This window comes from Grammomys surdaster, unplaced genomic scaffold, assembly GCF_004785775.1.
Source record: "Grammomys surdaster isolate TR1022 unplaced genomic scaffold, NIH_TR_1.0 217, whole genome shotgun sequence".
NCBI classification, from domain to species: Eukaryota; Metazoa; Chordata; class Mammalia; order Rodentia; family Muridae; genus Grammomys; species Grammomys surdaster.
The window spans coordinates 3728812-3736215 of record NW_021604662.1 but is presented as its reverse complement, the minus strand read 5'-3'; the positions used below and the strand labels follow the sequence as shown (position 1 = coordinate 3736215).

General features: G+C 39.3%; 1 long non-coding RNA gene across 2 annotated transcripts in view; it reads right to left on the bottom strand.

Annotated features, from left to right (window-relative positions):
• Window positions 1–284: 284 nt before the first annotated feature.
• The window catches only part of LOC114625408, an 86624-nt gene continuing 79504 nt past the window's right edge, over window positions 285–7404 (bottom strand). For both annotated transcript variants that reach the window (XR_003712075.1, XR_003712076.1), the window contains 2 exons: window positions 7045–7134; window positions 285–408 (listed from right to left, as the gene is read on the bottom strand). This is a non-coding gene — a long non-coding RNA (uncharacterized LOC114625408). The remainder of the gene's footprint in view (window positions 409–7044; window positions 7135–7404) is intronic.

The following is a 7404-nucleotide window of genomic DNA, read 5'->3' as shown; positions in this document are numbered from 1 at the left end:
TAGGGTTGACAATGATGGAGAGGTTCAAAGCCAATTCTTGTACCAGCTCTTATCTTTCTCTCTCTGTCTTTTCTCACAGCCTTCTCTGACCTTTTTCATGCTCTCTTTAACCATCCCTGTCTTGTCTATGTAAAGGCAACATTCTTCTTTAAGGACCATATACAATCAAGAGCTGTACACAGTCTTTTCTATTGTAAAAGAGTAAATTAAGTCCAATAAAGTCCTTTGAAATTTTTGGAAGTCTCTTCAGACAGCAAAATGAGGGATTTCTTCAGATTAGTGTTGTCAATCTCTAGCTGTATGATATTCTTGTCAATGGCCCGTCGAAGTTCTGAGTAATATAAGTTTGAAGGCCAGCATCTGGATTAGAATTTCTAACAGCAGACATCATGGGTGATTCATTTTTACCTGGAAAGGAAAAAGAAGGGAGTTCTCAGGGAGATTTTTCTTCACTGGATGTCAGTTGTTATTCATCTTATTTATGGTTGGGCCTGGCTTTGTGGGGGTATCCATGTATTTCATTAGTCTTTTTGGTAGCCATTTAGCTGTGCCTTCTGTGGTATCAAACAGGCATATCAATCCTTGGCCCCATAAGAGAACTGGGTCTGGGCCATTCCCTTTAAGGGTAAGAGGGTCCTTCCACATAGCTGTGGTATAGTTTTTATTGGTCTCGGTGATGCCAGAGGCAGTCAGCAGCAGATTTGCCATGAGCTTTCAGGTTTAGAGAGTTAAAAGTGAACAAGGCATGATGAAGAGTATTTCGAAGGACTCTTTCTGGGGGGGGATACCATTCCCCCTCTTTTGCTTTTAAAGCCAATTTTTCAGAGTTCTTGTAAAATCAGGGCAAATGCGCCAGCAGCCGCTCCTTCTACACTCAGAGAGTCATGAAGACACTATTTAAAGAAATATAAGTCTATATTAATAATCTCTTTTATCAAAGGACTGTTATAGAACAGCCAACAACTAATCAGACTATATAATATATCAATTAATAATAGCTTCTTCTACTTTTTGTGAGATTACTCCTCTTTTGTCAATTAATTGTTGAGGGAAATTAGGATTAACATCTCTCTTGAGAATATTAAATAGAGACTTAAATTCTTTTGTGGAGAGCTTAAAATAAGATCTTAGCCAATTAGCATTTCCTAGAAACTTTTGAAAATAATTTGAAATAAGTACACTATCTTTTTTTCCAGACCCATTAGCTGTTTTTTATTGGATATTTTATGTATTTACCTTTCAATGTTTTCTCCCCTCCATTCTCCCCCAAAACCCCTTATCCCATACCCCATCCTCCTATTTTTATGAGGGTGTGCTCCAAACATTATTCCAGTCCCATCTCCCTGCTCTCGAATTCCCCAACCCTAGGGAATCCAAACTTTTGGGAACCATGGCCCTCCACTTGCACTGATGTCGGACAAGGCCATCCTCAGTTACCTATACAGGTGGGGACATGAGTCCCTCCCTTTGTGCTCTCAGGCTGGAGGTTTAGACCTTGGGAGCTCTGGTTGAATCTTTTGGTACTCCTTCTAAAAAGGACCAAAGCACCAACACTTTGTTCTTCCTTCTTCTTAATGAGTTATATGTGCCATATGTGTTGTGTCTTGGGTATTGTGAGCTTTCGGGCTAATATGCACTTATCAGTGAGTGCATACCATGTGTGTTCTTTTGAGATTGGGTCACCTCACTCAGGATGATATTTTCCAGCTCCATCCATTTGTTTAAGAATTTCATGAAGTCATTGTTTCTTAGTAGCTGAGTAATACTCCATTGTATAAATGTACCACATTTTCTACACCCGTTCTTCTGTTCAAGGACACCTGGGTTCTGTCCAACTTCTGGCTATTATAAATAAGGCTGCTATGAACATAGTGGAGCATGTGTCCTAGTTATATGTTGAAACATCTTTTGGGTATATGCCTAGGAGTCGTATAGCTAGGTCCTCAGGTAACACTAGGTTCAATTTTCTGAGGTACCACCAGACTGCTTTCCATAGTGGTTGTACCAGCTTACAATCCTACCAACAGTGGAGGACTGTTCCCCTTCACATCCTCGCCAACATCTGCTGTCACCTGTGATTTTTATCTTAGTCATTCTGACTGGTGTGAGGTGGAATCTCTGTTGTTTTCATTTGCATTTCCCTGATGACTAGGGATGCTGAACACTTCTTTAGGTGTTTCTCAACCATTCGAGCTTCCTCAGTTAAGAATTCTTTGTTCAGTTCTGTGCCACATTTTTAAATAGGGTTCTTTGATTGTCTAGAGTCTAATTTCTTCAGTTCTTCGTATACCTTGGATATTAGCCCTCTATCAGATGTAGGGTTGGTGAAGATCTTTTCCCAATCTGTTGGCTGCTGCTTTATCCTATTGACTGTGTCCTTTGTTTTACAGAGTCTTTGCAGTTTTATGAGGTCCCATTTGTCAATTCTTGATCTTAGGGCATAAGCCATTGGCATTCTGTTCAGGAACTTTTCTCCTGTGCCCATGTGTTCGAGGCTTTTCCCCAATTTCTCTTCTATTAGTTTCAGTGTAGCTGGTTTTATGTGGAGGTCCTTGATCCACTTAGAATTTAGCTTTGTACAAGGAGATAAGTATGGATCAACTTGCATTCTTCTACATGCTGACCTCCAGTTGGACCAGCACCATTTGTTGAAAATGCTGTCTTTCCACTGGATAGTTTTAGCTCCTTTGCCAAAGATCAAGTGACCATAGGTATGGAAATTCATTTCTAGGTCTTCAGTTCTATTCCATTGATCCTCCTGCCTGTCTCTGTTCCAATACCATGCAGTTTTTATCACTATTGCTTTGTAGTACAGCTTGAAATCAGGGATGGTGATTCCCCAGAAGTTCTTTTATTGTTGAGAATAGTTTTCGCTATATTGGGTTTTATTGTTATTCCAAATGAATTTTAAGATTGCTCTTTCTATCTCTGTGAAGAATTGTGTGGGAAATTTGATGGGAATTACATTGAATCTGTAGATTGCTTTCAGCTAGATAGCCATTTTTACTATATTAATCCTTCCAACCTATGAGCATGGAAGATCTTTCCATCTTCTGAGATCTGTTTCGATTTCTTTCTTCAGGAGTTTGAAGTTCTTGTCATACAGGTCTTTTACTTGCTTGGTTAGATTCACACCAAGGTATTTTATATTATTTGTGACTATTGTAAAGGATGTCATTTCAATAATTTCTTTCTCAGTCAGTTTGTCTTTTGAGTAGAGGAAGGCTACTGATTTGTTTGAGTTAATTTTATATCCAGCCACTTTGCTAAAGTTGTTTATCAGGATTAGGATTTCTCTGGTGAAAGTTTTGGAGTCACTTGAGTATACTATCATATCATCTGCGAATAGTGACATTTTGACTTCTTCCTTTCCAATTTGTACCCCTTTGACCTCCTTGTGTTGCCTAATCGCTCTGACTAGGACTTCCAGTACTATATTGAATAGGTAGGGAGAGAGTGGGCAGCCTTGTCTAGTCCCTGATCTTAGTGGGATTGCTTCAAGTTTCTCTCCATTTAGTTTGATGTTAGCTACTGGTTTGCTATATATTGCTTTTACTATGTTTAGGTATGGACTTTGAATTCCTGATCTTTCCAAGACTTTTGTCATGAAGGGGTATTGAATTTTGTCAAATGTTTTCTCAGCATCTAGTGAGGCGATCGTGTGGTATTTTTTCTGTGAGTTTGTTTATATGGTGAATTACATTGATGGATTTCCATATGTTGGACCATCCCTGCATTCCTGGGATAAAGCCTACTTGATCATGATGGATAATTGTTTTGATGTGTTCTTGGATTTGGTTCACTAGGATTTTATTGAGTAATTTTGCATCAGTGTTCATAAGGGAGATTGGTCTGAAGTTCTCTTTCTTTGTTGGGTCTTTGTGTGGTTTGGGTATGAGCGTAACAGTGGCTTCATAGAATGAATTGGGTAGTGTCCCTTCTGTTTCTATTTTGTGGAATAGATTGAAGAGAATTGGCATTAGGTCTTCTTTGAAGGTCTGATAGAATTCTGCACTAAAACCATCTGGTCCCGGACTTTTTTGGTGAGGAGACTATTAATGACTGCTTCTATTTCTTTCGGGGTTATGGGACTGTTTAGATAGTTTATCTGCTCCTGATTTAACATTGGTAACTGATATTTGTCTAGAAAATTGTCCATTGCATCCAGATTTTCCAATTTTGTTGAGTATAGGCTTTTGTAGTAGGATCTGATGATTTTTTGAATTTCCTCAGTTTCTGTTGTTATGTCACCCTTTTCAGTTCTGATTTTATTAATTTGGATACTGTCTCTCTGCCCTCTGGTTAATGTGGCTAAGGATTTATCTATCTTGCTCATTTTCTCAAAGAACCAACTTCTGGTTTTATTGATTCTTTATATAGTTCTTTTTGTTTCTATTTGGTTGATTTCAGCCCTGAGTTTGATTATTTTCTGCCTTCTACTCCTCTTGGGTGTATTAGCTTCTTTTTGTTCTAGGGCTTTCAGGTGAGTTGTCAAGCTGCTAGTGTATGCTGTCTCCAGTTTCTTTTTGTATTGCACTTATAACTATGAGTTTTCCTCTTAGCACTGCTTTCATTGTATCTCATAGATTTTGGTATGATATGTCATCATTTTCATTAAATTCTAAAAAGTCTTTAATTTCTTTCCTTATTTCTTCCCTGACCATATTATCAATGAGTAGGGTATTGTTCGGTTTCCATGTGAATGTGAGCTTTCCATTGTCTTTGTCATTATTGAAGACCAGCCTTAGACCACGGTGATCTGATAGGATGCATGGGATTATTTCAATGTTTTTGTATCTGTTGAGGCCTGTTCTGTGAATAATTATATGGTCTATTTTGAAGAAGGTACTATGAGGTGCTGAGAAAAAGGTATATTCTTTTGCTTTAGGGTGACATGTTCTAAAGATATCTGTTAAGTCCATCTGGTTCGTAACTTCTGTTAGTTTCACTGTATCTCAGTTTATTTTCTGTTTCCATGATCTGTCCATTTCTCAGAGTGGGGTATTGAAGTCTCCCAATATTTTTGTGTGAGGTGCAATGTGTGCTTTGAGCTTTAGTAAGGTTTCTTCTATGAAAGTGCGTGCTTTTGCATTTGGCGCATAGATATTCAGAATTGAGAGTTCATGTTGGTTGACTTTTCCTTTCACAAGTATGTAATGTCCTTCCTTATCCTTTTTGATAGTTTTAAGTTGAAAGTCGATTTTATTTGATATTAGAATGGCTACTCCAGCTTGTTTCTTAGGGCCATTTGCTTGAAAAATTGTTTTCCAACCTTTCACTCTAAGGTAGTGTCTGTCTTTGTCATTGAGGTGGGTTTCCTGTATGCCACAAAAAGCTGGGTCCTGTTTGCATATCCAGCGTGTTAGCCTATGCCTTTTTATTGGGGAATTGAGTCCATTGATGTTAAGAGATATTAAGGAGAGGGGATTGTTGCTTCCTGTTGTTTTTGCTAATAGTGGAGGCATTGTTTGTGTGGTTATCTTCTTTTGGGTTTGTTGGAAGAGGATTATTTTCTTGCTCTTTCTAGGGTATAATTCCCCTCCTTGTATTGGAGCTTTCCTGATATTATCCTTTGTAGTGCTGGGTTTGTGGAAAGATATTGTGTAAATTTGGTTTTGTCATGGAATATCTTCGTTTCTCCATCTATGGTAATTGAGAGTTTTGCTGGGTATAGTAGCCTAGGCTGGCATTTATGTTCTCTTAGGGTCTGTATGACATCTGTCCAGGATTTTCTGGCTTTTATAGAATCTGGTGAGAAGTCAGATGTAATTCTGATGGGTCTGCCTTTATATGTTACTTGCCTTTTTCCCTTACTGCTTTTAAAATTCTTTCTTTCTGTTATGCATTTTGTGTTTTGATTATTATGTGACGGAAGGTATTTCTTTTCTGACCTAGTCTATTTGGTGTTCTGTAGGCTTCATGTATGATTATGGGAATCTCATTCCTTAGGTTAGGGAAGTTTTCTTCCATAATTTTGTCAAAGATATTTATTGGCCCTTTAAGTTGGGAATCTTCACTTTCTTCTATACCTATTATCCTTAGGCTTGGTCTTCTCATTGTGTCCTGAATTTCCTGGATGTTTTGTGTTAAGAACTTTTTGCATTTTGTGTTTTCTTGACAGCTGTGTCAATCTTTTCTATGGTATCTTCTGCAATTGAGATTCTCAATTCTATCTCCTTCCTGCATTCTGTTGGTGATGCTTGCATCTATGACTCCTGATTTTTTTTCTAGGTTTTCTATCTCCAGGGTAGTCTCTTTTTGTGATTTCTTTATTGTTTCTACTTCCATTTTTATGTCCTGGATGGATTTGTTCAATTTCTTCACCTGCTTGGTTGTGTTCTCTTGTAATTCTTTAATGGATTTTCTGTTTCCTTTTTAAGGGCTTCTACCTGTTTACCTGTGTTCTCCTCAAATTCTTTGAGGGTGTTATTTATGTCCTTCTTAAAGTCCTCTATCACCATCGTTAGAAGTGATTTTAGATCTGGCTCTTGCTTTCTTGGTAATATGGGAAGTTCAGGACTTTATAACATGGGAGAACTAGGTTCTGCTGATGCCAAGTACCTTGGGTTACTGTTGCTTATGTTCTTGCACTTGCCTTTTGCCATCTGGATCTCCTTAGTGCTATCTGCACTGTCTCTGACTGGAGCCTGTCATAACTATTATCTTGGTTGTGTCAGAACTATTTGGGATGGATTTTGCTGCTGGGGTTAGAGCTGAGGCCCAAGATCTGCTCAGTGCTCAGGTGGAGAATGGAAGGAACCAGTGCTCCGGATCAGGATTAAATTCCTGGGTCCCAGTGGGTCCCGGTTACTCCCTGCTTAGGGCAAGTGTTGCTGCCTCCTTGCCTAAGATACTGCTCAGTTTAGAGCTTCTGGGAGCCCCACTCCCTCTGGGTTCTGTGAGATTGGGTGCAGAGCTGACTCCAGGGATATGCTGAGCGCTCAGGCCCAGACTGGAAGGAACCGTGCTCTGGGCCAGTAGTGAATTCCTGGGTCTCAGTGGGTCCCAGTTCCCTGTTTGGGGCAGCTGTTGCTGTCTCCTTACCTGAGATACTGCCTGGGTTAGAGCTCCTGGAAGGCCCTCTTCCTCTGGATTTTGTGAGGTTGGGAACAGAGGTGCCGCCTGGGATCTGCTCTGTGCTCAGCCCAGACAGGAGACAGGAAGTCCACATTTTAAATTCTTTATCATTATATTTCTCCATTGCTTTCCTCCTTCAAACCCTCCCATATGCTCCTTCCCATAATCCTTCTTAAAGTATCAAAGAAGAAAAACAGAAGGAGTGCTCCCAAACCAAAACCAGATAACTGCATACCAGAGAGAGAGAGAGAGAGAGAGAGAGAGAGAGAGAGAGAGAGAGAGAAGAAGAAGAAGAAGAAGAAGAAGAAGAAGAAGAAGAAGAAGAAG